The following is an 18,517-nucleotide window of genomic DNA, read 5'->3' as shown; positions in this document are numbered from 1 at the left end:
AACAATAACACACACACACACCGGACACATTGGACACACACACTGGACACACACACACTGGACAAACAAACACACACACACACACACACACACACACACACACACACTGGACACACACACACACTGGACACACACACACACTGGACACACACATGACAATAACACTGTTAAAATACCAATGTGATCATTTGTTTTATGTCTTTTATGTTGAACAACAAATTGTACAATTATATATAATTATATATGGACATACGCTCCATAGTTGTACAAGAAAACAAGGATATATTGTACTTTTCATAATAAAACATACTTGAAACAAGAAAAGGCTTGTTAATTGTGAAAACAGTTTGTTTATTGATTTTACGTTTCCTCTGTCAGGTTGATGTTAACCTGCGACTGGTTGAAACATGAAACAAATATGAAATGAAATACAAAACAATTAAATATGTGGAATAGAATTAAACAAATTGTACAATTAGTACAACAGAGTGTTGTAATGCAGGGTTACTATAGCAACAGAGTGTTGTGATGCAGGGTCACTATAGCAACAGAGTGTTGTGATGCAGGGTCACTACTATAGCAACAGAGTGTTGTGATGCAGGGTCACTATAGCAACATAGTGTTGTGATGCAGGGTCACTATAGCAATGTAGTGTTGTGATGCAGGGTCACTATAGCAACAGAAGAGAGTATCTCTTTGCTCTCTGCTCTCTCTCTGCTGTTTCTCTCTCTCTGCTCCCTCTCTCTCTGCTCTCTCACTTCCTCTGATCTCTCTGCTCTCTCTCTGGTTTCTCTCTGCTCTCTCTGCCCTCTGCTCTCCCTGATCTGTCTCTCTGCTCTCAGCTCTCTCTGCTCTCTCTGCTCTCTCTCTCTGCCCTCTCTGTTCTCTCTCTCTCTGCCCTCTCTGCTCTCTCCCTCTGCTCTCTCCCTCTCTGCTCTCTCACTCTTTTCTCTCTGTTCTCTGCTCTCTCTGCTCTCTCTGCTCTGCTCTCTTTTCTCTGCTCTCTCTCTCTGCTCTCTCTGCTCTCTATTCTCTGCTCTCTTTCTGCTCACTCTCTGCTCTCTTTCTCTCTCAGCCTGCTCTCTGCTCTCTTTCTGCTCTCTGTGCTCTCTCTTTTCTCTGCTCTCTCTCTCTCTGGTCTTTCTCTCTGCCCTCTCTGCTCTCTCTCTTTGCTCTCTGCTCTCTCTCCTCTCTCACTCTTTGCTCTCTCACTCTCTCTTTGCTTTCTCAGCCTGCTCTCTGCTAACTCTCTCTCTATTCTATCTATTCTCTGCTCTCTCCCTCTGCTCTCTCTGCTCTCTCTGCTCTATGCTCCCTCTCTCTCTCTCTTTCTCCCTCTGCTCTCTCTCTGCGCTCTCTCTCTGTTCTCTGCTCTCTCTCTGCTCTCTCTATGCTCTCTCTCTGCTCTGCTGCTCTCTCTCTGCCCTCTGCTCTCTCTCTGCTCTCTCTCTCTCTGTTTTCTGCCCTCTCTCTGTTTTCTGCTCTCTCTCTCTGTTCTCTGCTCTCTCTCCCTCTGCTCTCTCTGTTCTCTGCTCTCTCACTCCTTCTGCTCTCTCTGCTCTCTCTCTGTTCTCTCTCTCTCTCTCTTTCTCCCTTTGCTCTCTCTGTTCTCTGCTATCTCTCGTCTCTCTGTTCTCTGCTCTCTCTCTCCCCTCTGCTCCCTCTGCTCTCTGCTCTGCTGCTCTCTATTTTATCTGCTCTCTCTGCTCTCTCTTTCTCTGCCCTCTCTGCTCTCTCTCTCTTATTACTCTCTCTGCTCTCTGCTCACTCTCTGCTGCTCTCTGCTCTCCGCTCTCTCTCTGCTCTCTCAGCCTGCTCTCTGCTCGCTCTCTCTCAGCTATCTCTTTCACTCTGCTCTCTCTGCTCTCGGCTCTCTCTCTCTGCTCTCTTCTCACTCCCTCTGCTCTCTGCTCTCTTCTCTCTCCCTCTGGCCTCTCTATTTGCTCTCTCTGCTCTCTCGCTTTTCTCTGCTCTCTCTGCTCTCTCTGCTCTCTCTCTTTCTGCTCTCATTATCTGCTGTCTCTCTCTGCTCCCTCTCTCTCTGCTCTCTGCTCTCTCTTCTCTCTGTTCTATGCTCTCTCTGTTCTCTGCTCTCTCCATCCCTCTGCTCTGTCTGCTCTCTCTCTCTTCTCTGCTCTCTCACTCCCTCTACTTTCTCTGCTCTCTCTGCCCTTTGTTCTCTCTCTCTCTCTTTGTGCTCTCTCTCTCTCTCTCTCTCTCTCTCTCTCTCTCTGCCTGCTTTCTGCTCTCTCAACACTCTGCTCTCTTTTCTCTGCTCTCTCTCTGCTCTCTCTCTGCTCTCTCTCTTTTCCCTGATCTCTGCTCTCTCTGTGTGCTCTGCTCTCTGCTTTCTGCTCTCTTGCTTTTCTCTGCTCTCTGCTCTCTCTCTCTGCTCTCTCTCTTTCTGCTCTCGTTATCTGCGGTCTCTCTCTGCTCCCTCTCTATGCTCTCTGCTCTCTCTTCTCTCTGTTCTCTGCTCTCTCTGTTCTCTCTCTCCCTCTGCTCCCTCTGCTCTCTCTACTCTCTGCTCTGCTGCTCTCTATTTTATCTGCTCTCTCTGCTCTTCCTCTCTGCTCTCTCTCTTTCTCTGCCCTCTCTCTGCCCTCTCTGCTCTCTCTCTCTTCTCACTCTCTCTGCTCTCTGCTCGCTCGCTCTCTCTGCTATCTCTCTCCCTCTGCTCTCTCTCTCTGCTCTCTCTCTCTCTGTTCTCTCCTCTCTCATTCTGCTATCTCTCTGCTCGCTCTCTCTGCTCTTTCTCTCTGCTCTCTCTCTCTCTCCCTCTGCTCTCTCTCTGCTCTCTCTCTTTTCTCTCTCCTATCTGGTCTCTTCTCTCTCCCTCTGCTCTCTGCTCTCTCTCTTTCTGCTCTCATTATCTGCTGTCTCTCTCTGCTCCCTCTGTCTCTGCTCTCTGCTCTCTCTTCTCTCTGTTCTCTGCTCTCTCTGTTCTCTGCTCTCTCTCTCCCTCTTCTCTGTCTGCTCTCTTCTTTCTGTTCTCTGCTCTCTCTCTGCCCTCTCTGCCCTGCTCTCTCTCTGCCCTCTCTGCTCTCTCCATCCCTCTGCTCTGTCTGCTCTCTCTCTCTTCTCTCTGTTCTCTGCTCTCTCACTCCCTCTATTTTCTCTGCTCTCTCTGCCCTTTGTTCTCTCTCTCTCTCTTTGTGCTCTCTCTCTCTCTCTCTCTCTCTCTCTGCCTGCTTTCTGCTCTCTCAACTCTCTGCTCTCTTTTCTCTGCTCTCTCTCTGCTCTCTCTCTGCTCTCTCTCTTTTCCCTGCTCTCTGCTCTCTCTGTGTGCTCTGCTCTCTGCTTTCTGCTCTCTTGCTTTTCTCTGCTCTCTGCTCTCTCTCTCTGCTCTCTCTCTTTCTGCTCTCGTTATCTGCGGTCTCTCTCTGCTCCCTCTCTATGCTCTCTGCTCTCTCTTCTCTCTGTTCTCTGCTCTCTCTGTTCTCTCTCTCCCTCTGCTCCCTCTGCTCTCTCTACTCTCTGCTCTGCTGCTCTCTATTTTATCTGCTCTTCTGCTCTTCTCTCTCTCTCTCTTTCTCTGCCCTCTCTCTGCCCTCTCTGCTCTCTCTCTCTTCTCACTCTCTCTGCTGCTCTGCTCGCTCTCTCTGCTATCTCTCTCCTCTGCTCTCTCTCTCTGCTCTCTCTCTCTCTGTTCTCTCCTCTCTCATTCTGCTATCTCTCTGCTCGCTCTCTCTCTGCTCTTTCTCTCTGCTCTCTCTCTCTCTCCCTCTGCTCTCTCTCTTTTCTCTTTTCTCTCCCCTATCTGGTCTCTTCTCTCTCCCTCTGCTCTCTGCTCTTCTCTTTCTGCTCTCATTATCTGCTGTCTCTCTCTGCTCCCTCTGTCTCTGCTCTCTGCTCTCTTCTCTCTGTTCTCTGCTCTCTCTGTTCTCTGCTCTCTCTCTCCCTCTTCTCTGTCTGCTCTCTTCTTTCTGTTCTCTGCTCTCTCTCTGCCCTCTCTGCCCTGCTCTCTCTCTGCCCTCTCTGCTCTCTCTCTGCTCTCACACTCTGTATTATCTCTGCTCTCTCTGCTCTCTTTGATCTCTCTCTCACTCTCTGCTCACTTTGCTCTCTCAGTCCTCCCTCTCTCTCTCTCTCTCTCTCTCTCTCTCTCTCTCTCTCTCTCTAATGCTTTCTGCCCTCTCTCAGCCTTCTCTCTTCTCTCTGCTCTCGCTCTCTGCTCTCTCAGCCTGCGTTCTGCCTGCTTTCTGCTCTCTCAACTCTCTGCTCTCTTTTTTCTGCTCTCTCTCTGCTCTCTCTCTCTTTTCCCTGCTCTCTTCTCTCTCACACACACACTCTCTGCTCTCTCGCTTTTATCTGCTCTCTCTGCTCTCTCTCTCTGCTCTCTCTCTCTCTCCCTCTGCTCTCTCTCTTTTCTCTCTCTCTATCTGGTCTCTTCTCTCCCTATCTGGTCTCTTCTCTCTCCCTCTGCTCTCTGCTCCCTCTCTCTCTGCTCTCTTCTCTCTCTTCTCTCTGTTCTCTGCTCTTTCTGTTCTCTGCTCTCTCTCTCCCTCTTCTCTGTCTGCTCTCTTCTCTCTGTTCTCTGCTCTCTCACTCCCTCTGCCTTCTCTGCTCTCTCTTCTCTCTGTTCTCTGCTCTCTCTCTGCCCTTTGTTCTCTCTGCTCTCTGCTCTCTCTGCTCTCGCACTCTCTATTATCTCTGCTCTCTCTGCTCTCTTTGATCTCTCTCTCACTCTCTGCTCGCTTTGTTCTCTCAGCCTGCTCTCCGCTCTCTCCCTCCCCCTCTCTCTCTCTCTCTCTCTCTAATGCTCTCTGCCCTCTCTCAGCCTTCTCTCTTCTCTCTGCTCTCTCAGCCTGCTTTCTGCCTGCTTTCTGCTCTCTCAACTCTCTGCTCTCTTTTTTCTGCTCTCTCTCTGCTCTCTCTCTCTTTTCCCTGCTCTCTGATCTCTCTGTGTGCTCTGCTCTCTTCTCTCTCTCTCACACACTCTCTGCTCTCTCGCTTTTCTCTGCTCTCTCTCTCTCTCTCTGCTCTCTCTCTTTCTGCTCTCTTATCTGCTGTCTCTCTCTATGCTCTCTGCTCTCTTTTCTCTCTGTTCTCTGCTCTCTCTGTTCTCTGCTCTCTCTCTCCCTCTGCTCTCTCTGTTCTCTGCTCTCTCTCCTCTCTGTTCTCTGCTCTCTCACTTCCTCTGCTGTCTCTGCTCTCTCTTCTCTCTGTTCTCTGCTCTCTCTGTTCTCTCTGCTCTCTCTCTCTTCTCTCTGTTCTCTCTGCTCTCTCTCTCTTCTCTCTCTGTTCTCTGCGCTCTCTCTTCTCTCTCTCTCTGCTCTCTCTCTCTTCTCTCTCTGTTCTCTGCTCTCTCTCTGTTTTCTTCTCTCTCTCTCTGCCCTTTGTTCTCTCTGCTCTCTCTGCTCTATTATCTCTGCTCTCTTTGATCTCACTCTCTGCTCTCTCTCTTTGTTCTCGAAGCCTGGTCTCCGCTCCCCCTCCCTCTCTCTGCTCTCTCTCTCTTTTCCCCGCTCTCTGCTCTCTCTGTGTGCTCTGCTCTCTTCTCTCTCTCACACACACTCTCTGCTCTTATCTCTCTCACACACACTCTCTGCTCTCTCTCCCACACTCTCTGCTCTCTCTCTCCCACACTCTCTGCTCTCTCTCTCCCACACTCTCTGCTCTCTCTCTCCCACACTCTCTGCTCTCTCTCTATTCTCTCTCTCTCCCACACTCTGCTCTCTCTCTCTCTCTCTCTCTCTCTCCCACATTCTTTGCTCTATCTATCTTAACAGTGGTGAAGTTTGGACAATCACCACTTGATGGCAGTGTTAAACCAGAAGTGATGAAAACAACATCACTGCAGAGAGAGAGAGAGAGAGAGACTAATATACTGATTTACAGTGCATTCAGAAAGTATTCAGACCCTGTTACGGCTTTCTAGTTGTGATGAAGGAGAGTCGGACCAAACTGCAGCGTGTCGATTGCGATCCATGTTTATTTAAACAAACGTAAACACGACTAAACACGAACACTACAAAACAATAAACGAAATCCGAAAACAGCCTATACTTGTGCAAACTAACAGAGAGTACACATAGGACAGATAGGACAATCACCCACGACAAACTCAAAGAATATGACTGCCTAAATATGGTTCCCAATCAGAGACAACGATAACACCTGCCTCTGATTGAGAACCACTCCAGACAGCCATAGACCTTGCTAGATAACCCCACTAGCTACAATCCCAAAAACATGCACACCAAAACCCCAAGACAAAACACACCACAATACAAAAACTCCATGCCACACCCTGGCCTGACCCAATACATGAAGAAAAACACAAAATACTAGACCAGGGCGTGACAGACCCCTTGACTTTTTACACATTTTGTCATGTTACAGCCTTATTCTAAAATGGATTAAATGTGTTTTTCCCCTCATCAATCTACACACAATAACCCAGAATTACAAAGCAAAAACAGTTTATGTGTGAACATTTTTATTTAAAAAAAACATAGATCATATTTACATAAGTATTCAGACCCTTTACTCAGCACTTTGTTGAAACACCTTTGGCAGCGATTACAGCCTTGATTCTTATTGGGTATGATGCTACAAGCTTGGCACACCTGTATTTGGGGAGGTTCTGCCATTCTTCTCTGCAGATCCTCTCAAGCTCTGTCAGGTTGGATTGGGAGCGTCGCTGCACAGCTATTTTCAGTTCTCTCCAGAGATGTTTGATCGGGTTCTGGGCTGTGGATTGGCCATTCAAAGGCATTCAGAGACTTGTCCAGAAGCCACTCCTGCGTTGTCTTGGCTGTGTGCTGAGGGTCGTTGTCCTTTTGGAAGGTCAACCTTAATCACAAGTCTGAAGTCCTGAGCGCTCTGGAGCAGGTTTTCATCAAGGATCTCTGTACTTTGCTCTGTTCATCTTACCCGTAATCCTGATTAGTCTCCCAGTCCCTGCAGCTGAAAAACATCCTCACAGCATGATGCTGCCACCACCATACTTCATCGTAGGGATGGTGCCAGGTTACCTTCAGATGTGATGCTTAGCATTCAGTTTGCTTAGCAAACCAGGTAAATCTTGGTTTCAAAAGACCAGAGAATCTTGTTTCTCATGGTCTGAGAGTCCTTTAGGTGCCTTTTGGAAAACTCCAAGCGGACTGTCATGTGCCTTTTACGGAGGACTGGCTTCCATCTGGCCACTCTACCATAAAGGCCTGATTGGTGGAGTGCTGCAGAGATGGTTGTCCTTCTGGAAGGTTCTCCAAAACACTAGATATACATATATATATATCACTATATATACATATATATGGGCCACCTGATAGAACCCAGGTCTCATCTCTCCATCACTACTAGCAACTACTACTGCCACTATATATATATATATATATAGACCACCTGATAGAACCCAGGTCTCATCTCTCTATCAGTACTAGCCACTACTACTGCCACTATATATATATAGGCCACCTGATAGAACCCAGGTCTCATCTCTCTATCAGTACTAGCCACTACTACTGCCACTATATATATATAGGCCACCTGATAGAACCCAGGTGTCATCTCTCTATCAGTTCTAGCCACTACTACTGCCACTATATATATATATAGACCACCTGATTGAACCCAGGTCTCATCTCTCTATCAGTACTAGCCACTACTACTGCCACTATATATATATATATAGACCACCTGATAGAACCCAGGTCTCATCTCTCTATCACTACCAGCCACTACTACTGCCACTATATATATATATATATATATATATATATATATATATATATATATAGACCACCTGATAGAACCCAGGTCTCATCTCTCTATCACTACCAGCCACTACTACTGCCACTATATATATATAGACCACCTGATAGAACCCAGGTCTCATCTCTCCATCACTACCAGCCACTACTACTGCCACTATATATATATATAGACCACCTGATAGAACCCAGGTCTCATCTCTTTATTACTACTAGCCACTACTACTGCCAATATATATATACATATATATAGACCACCTGATAGAACCCAGGTCTCATCTCTCTATCAGTACTAGCCACTACTACTGCCACTATATATATATATATATATATATATATATATATATATATATATATAGACCACCTGATAGAACCCAGGTCTCATCTCTCTATCACTACCAGCCACTACTACTGCCACTATATATATATATATAGACCACCTGATAGAACCCAGGTCTCATCTCTCCATCACTACCAGCCACTACTACTGCCACTATATATATATATATAGACCACCTGATAGAACCCAGGTCTCATCTCTGTATTACTACTAGCCACTACTACTGCCAATATATATATACATATATATAGACCACCTGATAGAACCCAGGTCTCATCTCTCTATCAGTACTAGCCACTACTACTGCCACTATATATATATATATATATATATATATATATATATATATATATATATATATATATAGACCACCTGATAGAACCCAGGTCTCATCTCTCTATCACTACCAGCCACTACTACTGCCACTATATATATATAGACCACCTGATAGAACCCAGGTCTCATCTCTCCATCACTACCAGCCACTACTACTGCCACTATATATATATATATATAGACCACCTGATAGAACCCAGGTCTCATCTCTGTATTACTACTAGCCACTACTACTGCCAATATATATATACATATATATATAGACCACCTGATAGAACCCAGGTCTCATCTCTCTATCAGTACTAGCCACTACTACTGCCACTATATATATATATATATATATATATATATATATATATATATAGACCACCTGATAGAACCCAGGTCTCATCTCTCTGCACTACCAGCCACTACTACTGCCACTATATATATATAGAACACCTGATAGAACCCAGGTCTCATCTCTCCATCACTACCAGCACTACTACTGCCACTATATATATAGACCACCTGATAGAACCCAGGTCTCATCTCTGTGGTACTACTAGGCACTACATCACTATGATATATATGACCACCTGATAGAACCCAGGTCTCATCTCTCTATCAGTACTAGCCACTACTACTGCCACTATATATATATAGACCACCTGATAGAACCCAGGTCTCATCTCTCCATCACTACCAGCCTAGATAAAGGCAGAACAAAGCTTGCTGAAGAAAGAGGGGGAACAGAAAGTTAGGTTTGATTCATCAGACATTCAATAGTCAGAGTAGGTTTGAGCTCTGATCAGTTATCAGGCCTAGGCTACATGCTCTGTCCTGCTGCAACGTTATTTGTATCACAGTGGTCTAAGGCACTGCATCACAGTGATAGAGGTGTCACTACAGACCCTGGTTTGATTCCAGGCTGTATCACAGTGGTCTAAGGCACTGCATCACAGTGATAGAGGCCCAGCGTCGTCCAGGTTTGGCCCAGCGGCGTCCAGGTTTGGCCCAGCGTCGTCCAGGTTTGGCCCAGCGTCGACCATGTTTGGCCCAGCGTCGTCCAGGTTTGGCCCAGCGTCGACCAGGTTTGGCCCAGCGTCGTCCAGGTTTGGCCCAGCGTCTACCAGGTTTGGCCCAGCGTCGTCCAGGTTTGGCCCAGCGTCTACCAGGTTTGGCCCAGCGTGATCCAGGTTTGGCCCGGTGTCGTCCAGGTTTGGCCCAGTGTCGTCCAGGTTTGGCCCAGTGTCGTCCAGGTTTGGCCCAGCGTCGTCCATGTTTGGCCCAGCGTCGTCCAGGTTTGGCCCAGCGTCTACCAGGTTTGGCCCAGCGTCGTCCAGGTTTGGCCCAGCGTCGTCCAGGTTTGGCCCAGCGTTGTCCAGGTTTGGCCCAGTGTCGTCCAGGTTTGGCCCAGCGTCGTCCAGGTTTGGCCCAGCGTCGTCCAGGTTTGGCCCAGCGTCGTCCATGTTTGGCCCAGCGTCGTCCAGGTTTGGCCCAGTGTCGGACGTCATTGTAAAGAAGAATTTGTTCTTAACTGACTCAGTTCTGTGAACTGATCTGTGACCAGTTAAATGAAGGTCACATAAACACATTTAATAAATAATAATATGTTCTGTGAACTGATCTGTGACCAGTTAAATGAAGGTCACATAAACACATTTAATAAATAATATAATGTTCTGTGAACTGATCTGGGACCAGTTTCCCAACCGCATATTAAGGCAAAGTTAACCTTCATAGGAGCATCGTTAAATATCTTTCCCAAAACCATCGTTAAACCATGGTTATTCAGGTTGCACCTGAAAACAGTTGTAATGTACCTCCTGCCTCAGCCCAGGCATAGAGCAGGGAAATGCATCGTTAGATGCTTATCTGCCCTCCTGCGTCACGTTATACACAGAAGATCCCCGCTAAACAAAGAATCACATGGTTTATCAGTTGAGTACTGGATTGGAGCATTTCATGTTCAATCAATTGACTTCTGTTTTGCTACTTGTAGGCTACTGTCTGTAATTTGTCTCAGTATATTTGATGATGTGTGGCCTGGAAAATGATTTGTTTTATTTAATCAAGGTTAAAAGATTAACGTTTCAGCCTTCATCAGAATAATCACACAAAGCGAATGGACAAGTTAAATGTATTTCAGTATGATTGAAATAGGACTATAGCCTGCTGTTTATATTGTAATGTATTAAAGCAGTCATCTTGGTTTCAATTTGAAATTAAAGTTTTACTTGAAAAGGTTAACAATGATTTTGGAAAACACCTCTGTTACGAACTCCCTGTCGGTGACTGTTGTCAGCACCTCACAACCCAAAGCTGTCCACACCACTACCAATCAACCACAACCAGAGCTGAGAGTCTAGGAGGAACCATATACCTGCCTCTCAAACCCTCCCTGACCTGTGTGTGTTAACTCCTGAGAGTCTAGGGGAACCATAAACCTGCCTCTCAAACCCTCCGTGTGTGTGTTAACTCCTGAGAGTCTAGGGGAACCATAAACCTGCCTCTCAAACCCTCCCTGACCTGTGTGTGTTAACTCCTGAGAGTCTAGGGGGAACCATAAACCTGCCTCTCAAACCCTCCCTGACCTGTGTGTGTTAACTCCTGAGAGTCTAGGAGGAACCATAAACCTGCCTCTCAAACCCTCCCTGACCTGTGTGTGTTAACTCCTGAGAGTCTAGGGGAACCATAAACCTGCCTCTCAAACCCTCCCTGACCTGTGTGTGTTAACTCCTGAGAGTCTAGGGGAACCATAAACCTGCCTCTCAAACCCTCCGTGTGTGACCTGAAAGGACATCTGCCCATCCTTTCCACTCTGCAGGTCACACAATACTGTCAGTCTCCATCTAGCAGTTAGAGAGAGGAACATCTCTGTCTGTACTGTCAGTCTCCATCTAGCAGTTAGAGGAACATCTCTGTCTCTACAATACTGTCAGTCTCCATCTAGCAGTTACAGAGAGGAACATCTCTGTCTGTACTGTCAGTCTCCATCTAGCAGTTAGAGAGGAACATCTCTGTCTCTACAATACTGTCAGTCTCCATCTAGCAGTTACAGAGAGGAACATCTCTGTCTCTACAATACTGTCAGTCTAATCTAGAGTTACAGGAGGAACATCTCTGTCTCTACAATACTGTCAGTCTCCATCTAGCAGTTACAGAGAGGAACATCTCTGTCTCTACAATACTGTCAGTCTCCATCTAGCAGTTACAGAGAGGAACATCTCTGTCTCTCCACAATACTGTCTCCAGTCTCTCATCTATCTAGCAGTTACAGAGAGGAACATCTCTGTCTCTCAATACTGTCAGTCTCCATCTAGCAGTTACAGAGAGGAACATCTCTACAATACTGTCAGTCTCCATCTAGCAGTTACAGAGAGGAACATCTCTACAATACTGTCAGTCTCCATCTAGCAGTTACAGAGAGGAACATCTCTACAATACTGTGTCTCTACAATACTGTCAGTCTCCATCTAGCAGTTACAGAGAGGAACTGTAACTGTCTTCCATCTAGCAGTTACAGAGAGTCATCATCTCTGTCTGTACTGTCAGTCTCCATCTAGCAGTTACAGAGAGGAACATCTCTGTCTGTACTGTCAGTCTTCCATCACCATTCCATCACCATTCCATTACCATTCCACTACCAATCCATCACCATTCCATTACCATTCCATCACCATTCCACTACCATTATGTTTACCATTCCACTACCATTATGTTTACCATTCCACTACCATTATGTTTACCATTCCACTACCATTCTGTTTTCCATTCCATCACCATTCCACTACCATTCTGTTTACCATTCCACTACCATTCTGTTTTCCATTCCATCATCATTCCACTACCTTTCCATTACCATTCTGCTTTCCATTCCACTACCATTCTGTTTTCCATTCCATCATCATTCCACTACCTTTCCATTCCCATTCCATCACCATTCCATCATCATTCCACTACCTTTCCACTACCATTCCATCACTATTCCATCACCATTCCATCACCAGTCCACTACCATTATGTTTACCATTCCACTACCATTATGTTTACCATTCCACTACCATTCTGTTTACCATTCCACTACCTTTCCACTACCATTCTGTTTACCATTCCACTACCATTCCATCACCATTCCACTACCATTCTGTTTACTACTCCACTACCATTCCATCACCATTCCACTACCATTCTGTTTACCATTCCACTACCTTTCCACTACCATTCCATCACCATTCCACTACCATTCTGTTTACCATTCCACTACCTTTCCACTACCATTCCACTACCATTCCATCACCATTCCACTACCATTCTGTTTACCATTCCATCACCATTCCATTACCATTCCATCACCATTCCATCACCATTCCATCACCATTCCATTACCATTCCATTACCATTCCATTGCCATCCACTTCCACAGTTCTTTACTAAAAACGTATTTATTTGTTACATTTGACTGTGTAAAACTTAGCAGTACTACTGATTTCTCTGAGAGTGAGGCAAATATATATTATTATAAAACCTGTACCAAAACAGATATATATTATTACTGTATAAAACCTAGCAGTACCACTGATTTCTCTGAGAGTGAGGCATATCTATATTATTACTGTATAAAACCTAGCAGTACTACTGATTACTCTGAGAGTGAGACAGATATATATTATTACTGTGTAAAACCTAGCAGTACTACTGATTTCTCTGAGAGTGAGGCAGATATATATTATTACTGTATAAAACCTAGTAGTACTACTGATTACTCTGAGAGTGAGACAGATATATATTATTACTGTGTAAAACCTAGCAGTACTACTGATTTCTCTGAGAGTGAGGCAGATATATATTATTACTGTGTAAAACCTAGCAGTTCTACTGATTTCACTGAGAGTGAGGCAGATATATATTATTACTGTGTAAAACCTAGCAGTTCTACTGATTTCTCTGAGAGTGAGGCAGATATATATTATTACTGTGTAAAACCTAGCAGTACTACTGATTTCACTGAGAGTGAGGCAGATATATATTATTACTGAATACAACTGTTACTGTAATTTAATGATGCCAATGTGTTTTCATTAATTGAAAACCCTTAATCTATTTTATGAGAATTTGTAAGATTCTTGTTTGCATAAAATAGATGGAGACCAGTCTTTTCAATAATAGGTAACAGAATTTATTCTCGGAGCGCGCTGCCACTTCACCACGAGCAACAGTGTATATACAATAACATGACGTAATTTCATTGCTTTAACAGAATCCCCTCCTCTCGACCGGGACAAAGTGAGGTGAAAAGTTCATTCTAACTTACTAACACACTCTCAGGTAACTTTTGACCCCTCAACATTATCAATCACCACTGAGCTGACAGTTCTAATTAACAGAAAACCTAGGAATGCACTCACTGTCTTGTCTAAAAAACCCAGAGCTAAGTTTCTGTAGGTTCAACCATAGGCTAACTACCTTGTTTTCACAGTCCACAACCCATTCGTTTCTTCCTAGTTGGAATGGTGTTCAATTTAATTACTCCGTGTCCGTGTCTCACAATCCCTTCAAATGAACTCATATTGTTAATCAGATATAATAAAACAGAGTATAAGTTTTACTTAGTTACAGTTCCATTTAAAATGATTTGTTCAGTCATTTAATCATAACTTTCCCAACATCCTCACATAGGTTAATTAGGATCTCGATCCTATCAATAATCCCGAATCACCACAGATGTCATATATCCCTGTCCACTTTATACTATTTAAATAAAAATCATCTACTGATAACATGAAGCCAAAACGAACGCTACCCATATCACATGCTGTCTGTACTAATGAAATCTCTCCTTCTGGAGTCTATTGTATTGTATCTAACAATAACATGGGTTAACCTTTAAATCAGTCACGCCAATAATTAATATATGTTGCATAGTGTGGGATACATTATCTACAGCAATTTACCATCCCTAAGAACCGCAACTTATTGATTTTCATAAATAGTCTTCATGCTTATAAAATCACTATCTCAATGTAGTTTCCTGCCCTGTTTGCTTAGAATATTTGCTGTACCTAGTGAACTGCTTATCTCTCCACCTCTCCTAGTTCGGCTGCTCCCCCACCCTACTAAGTTCTGTTTAATGGTACTGCTTATCTCTCCACCTCTCCTAGCTCGGCTGCTCCCCCCCCACCCTACTAAGTTCTGTTTAATGGTACTGCTTATCTCTCCACCTCTCCTAGCTCAGCTGCTCCTCCACCCTACTAAGTTCTGTTTAATGGTACTGCTTATCTCTCCACCTCTCCTAGCTCAGCTGCTCCTCCACCCTACTAAGTTCTGTTTAACGGTACTGCTTATCTCTCCACCTCTCCTAGCTCAGCTGCTCCCCCACCCTACTAAGTTCTGTTTAATGGTACTGCTTATCTCTCCACCTCTCCTAGCTCAGCTGCTCCTCCACCCTACTAAGTTCTGTTTAACGGTACTGCTTATCTCTCCACCTCTCCTAGCTCAGCTGCTCCCCACCCTACTAAGTTCTGTTTAATGGTACTGCTTATCTCTCCACCTCTCCTAGTTCGGCTGCTCTCCCACCCTACTAAGTTCTGTTTAATGGTACTGCTTATCTCTCCACCTCTCCTAGTTCGGCTGCTCCCCCACCCTACTAAGTTCTGTTTAATGGTACTGCTTATCTCTCCACCTCTCCTAGTTCGGCTGCTCTCCCACCCTACTAAGTTCTGTTTAATGGTACTGCTTATCTCTCCACCTCTCCTAGTTCGGCTGCTCCCCCACCCTACTAAGTTCTGTTTAATGGTACTGCTTATCTCTCCACCTCTCCTAGCTCAGCTGCTCCTCCACCCTACTAAGTTCTGTTTAATGGTACTGCTTATCTCTCCACCTCTCCTAGCTCAGCTGCTCCCCCACCCTACTAAGTTCTGTTTAATGGTACTGCTTATCTCTCCACCTCTCCTAGCTCGGCTGCTCCCCTCCACCCTACTAAGTTCTGTTTAATGGTACTGCTTATCTCTCCACCTCTCCTAGCTCGGCTGCTCCCCCACCCTACTAAGTTCTGTTTAATGGTACTGCTTATCTCTCCACCTCTCCTAGCTCGGCTGCTCCCCCCCCACCCTACTAAGTTCTGTTTAATGGTACTGCTTATCTCTGCACCTCTCCTAGCTCAGCTGCTCCTCCACCCTACTAAGTTCTGTTTAATGGTACTGCTTATCTCTCCACCTCTCCTAGCTCAGCTGCTCCTCCACCCTACTAAGTTCTGTTTAACGGTACTGCTTATCTCTCCACCTCTCCTAGCTCAGCTGCTCCCCCACCCTACTAAGTTCTGTTTAATGGTACTGCTTATCTCTCCACCTCTCCTAGCTCAGCTGCTCCTCCACCCTACTAAGTTCTGTTTAACGGTACTGCTTATCTCTCCACCTCTCCTAGCTCAGCTGCTCCCCCACCCTACTAAGTTCTGTTTAATGGTACTGCTTATCTCTCCACCTCTCCTAGTTCGGCTGCTCTCCCACCCTACTAAGTTCTGTTTAATGGTACTGCTTATCTCTCCACCTCTCCTAGTTCGGCTGCTCCCCCACCCTACTAAGTTCTGTTTAATGGTACTGCTTATCTCTCCACCTCTCCTAGTTCGGCTGCTCTCCCACCCTACTAAGTTCTGTTTAATGGTACTGCTTATCTCTCCACCTCTCCTAGTTCGGCTGCTCCCCCACCCTACTAAGTTCTGTTTAATGGTACTGCTTATCTCTCCACCTCTCCTAGCTCAGCTGCTCCTCCACCCTACTAAGTTCTGTTTAATGGTACTGCTTATCTCTCCACCTCTCCTAGCTCAGCTGCTCCCCCACCCTACTAAGTTCTGTTTAATGGTACTGCTTATCTCTCCACCTCTCCTAGCTCGGCTGCTCCCCTCCACCCTACTAAGTTCTGTTTAATGGTACTGCTTATCTCTCCACCTCTCCTAGCTCGGCTGCTCCCCCACCCTACTAAGTTCTGTTTAATGGTACTGCTTATCTCTCCACCTCTCCTAGCTCAGCTGCTCCCACCCACCCTACTAAGTTCTGTTTAATGGTACTGCTTATCTCTCCACCTCTCCTAGCTCAGTTGCTCCCCCACCCTACTAAGTTCGGTTTAATGGTACTGCTTATCTCTCCACCTCTCCTAGCTCAGCTGCTCCCCCACCCTACTAAGTTCTGTTTAATGGTACTGCTTATCTCTCCACCTCTCCTAGCTCGGCTGCTCCCCTCCACCCTACTAAGTTCTGTTTAATGGTACTGCTTATCTCTCCACCTCTCCTAGCTCAGCTGCTCCCCCCCCTACTAAGTTCTGTTTAATGGTACTGCTTATCTCTCCACCTCTCCTAGCTCGGCTGCTCCCACCCTACTAAGTTCTGTTTAATGGTACTGCTTATCTCTCCACCTCTCCTAGCTCAGCTGCTCCCCCACCCTACTAAGTTCTGTTTAATGGTACTGCTTATCTCTCCACCTCTCCTAGCTCAGCTGCTCCCCCCTACTAAGTTCTGTTTAATGGTACTGCTTATCTCTCCACCTCTCCTAGCTCAGCTGCTCCCCCCTACTAAGTTCTGTTTAATGGTACTGCTTATCTCTCCACCTCTCCTAGCTCAGCTGCCCCCCCACCCTACTAAGTTCTGTTTAATGGTACTGCTTATCTCTCCACCTCTCCTAGCTCGGCTGCTCCCCACCCTACTAAGTTCTGTTTAATGGTACTGCTTATCTCTCCACCTCTCCTAGCTCAGCTGCCCCCCCCACCCTACTAAGTTCTGTTTAATGGTACTGCTTATCTCTCCACCTCTCCTAGCTCGGCTGCTCCCCCCACCCTACTAAGTTCTGTTTAATGGTACTGCTTATCTCTCCACCGCTCCTAGCTCGGCTGCTCCCCCCCTACTAAGTTCTGTTTAATGGTACTGCTTATCTCTCCACCTCTCCTAGCTCGGCTGCTCCCCTCCACCCTACTAAGTTCTGTTTAATGGTACTGCTTATCTCTCCACCTCTCCTAACTCGACTGCTCCCCCAACCTACTAAGTTCTGTTTAATGGTACTGCTTATCTCTCCACCTCTCCTAGCTCGGCTGCTCCCACCCTACTAAGTTCTGTTTAATGGAACTGCTTATCTCTCCACCTCTCCTAGCTCAGCTGCTCCCCCACGCTACTAAGTTCTGTTTAATGGTACTGCTTATCTCTCCACCTCTCCTAGCTCAGCTGCTCCCCCACCCTACGAAGTTCTGTTTAATGGGACTGCTTATCTCTCCACCTCTCCTAGCTCAGCTGCTCCCCCCCCTACTAAGTTCTGTTTAATGGTACTGCTTATCTCTCCACCTCTCCTAGCTCAGCTGCTGCCCCCCACCCTACTAAGTTCTGTTTAATGTTACTGCTTATCTCTCCACCTCTCCTAGCTCGGCTGCTCGCCCACCCTACTAAGTTCTGTTTAATGGTACTGCTTATCTCTCCACCTCTCCTAGCTCAGCTGCTCACCCACCCTACTAAGTTCTGTTTAATGGTACTGCTTATCTCTCCACCTCTCCTAGCTCGGCTGCTCCCCCCCACCCTACTAAGTTCTGTTTAATGGAACTGCTTATCTCTCCACCTCTCCTAGCTCGGCTGCTCCCCCCCACCCTACTAAGTTCTGTTTAATGGTACTGCTTATCTCTCCACCTCTCCTACCTCGGCTGCTCCCACCCTACTAAGTTCTGTTTAATGGAACTGCTTATCTCTCCACCTCTCCTAGCTCGGCTGCTCCCCCCCACCCTACTACGTTCTGTTTAATGGGACTGCTTATCTCTCCACCTCTCCTACCTCGGCTGCTCCCACCCTACTAAGTTCTGTTTATTGGTACTGCTTATCTCTCCACCTCTCCTACCTCGGCTGCTCCCACCCTACTAAGTTCTGTTTAATGGAACTGCTTATCTCTCCACCTCTCCTAGCTCAGCTGCTCCCCCAACCTACTAAGTTCTGTTTAATGGAACTGCTTATCTCTCCACCTCTAGCTCAGCTGCACCCTACTAAGTTCTGTTTAATGGGACTCCCCACCTCTCCTAGCTCAGCTACCCTAAGTTCTGTTTAATGGTACTGCTTATCTCTCCACCTCTCCTAGCTCAGCTGCTCCCCCACCCTACTAAGTTCTGTTTAATGGTACTG

Source organism: Oncorhynchus nerka, unplaced genomic scaffold (assembly GCF_034236695.1).
Source record: "Oncorhynchus nerka isolate Pitt River unplaced genomic scaffold, Oner_Uvic_2.0 unplaced_scaffold_832, whole genome shotgun sequence".
In the NCBI taxonomy this organism is placed as follows: Eukaryota; Metazoa; Chordata; class Actinopteri; order Salmoniformes; family Salmonidae; genus Oncorhynchus; species Oncorhynchus nerka.
The sequence above is the reverse complement of the archived record's forward strand: the minus strand, read 5'-3'. Positions refer to the sequence as shown.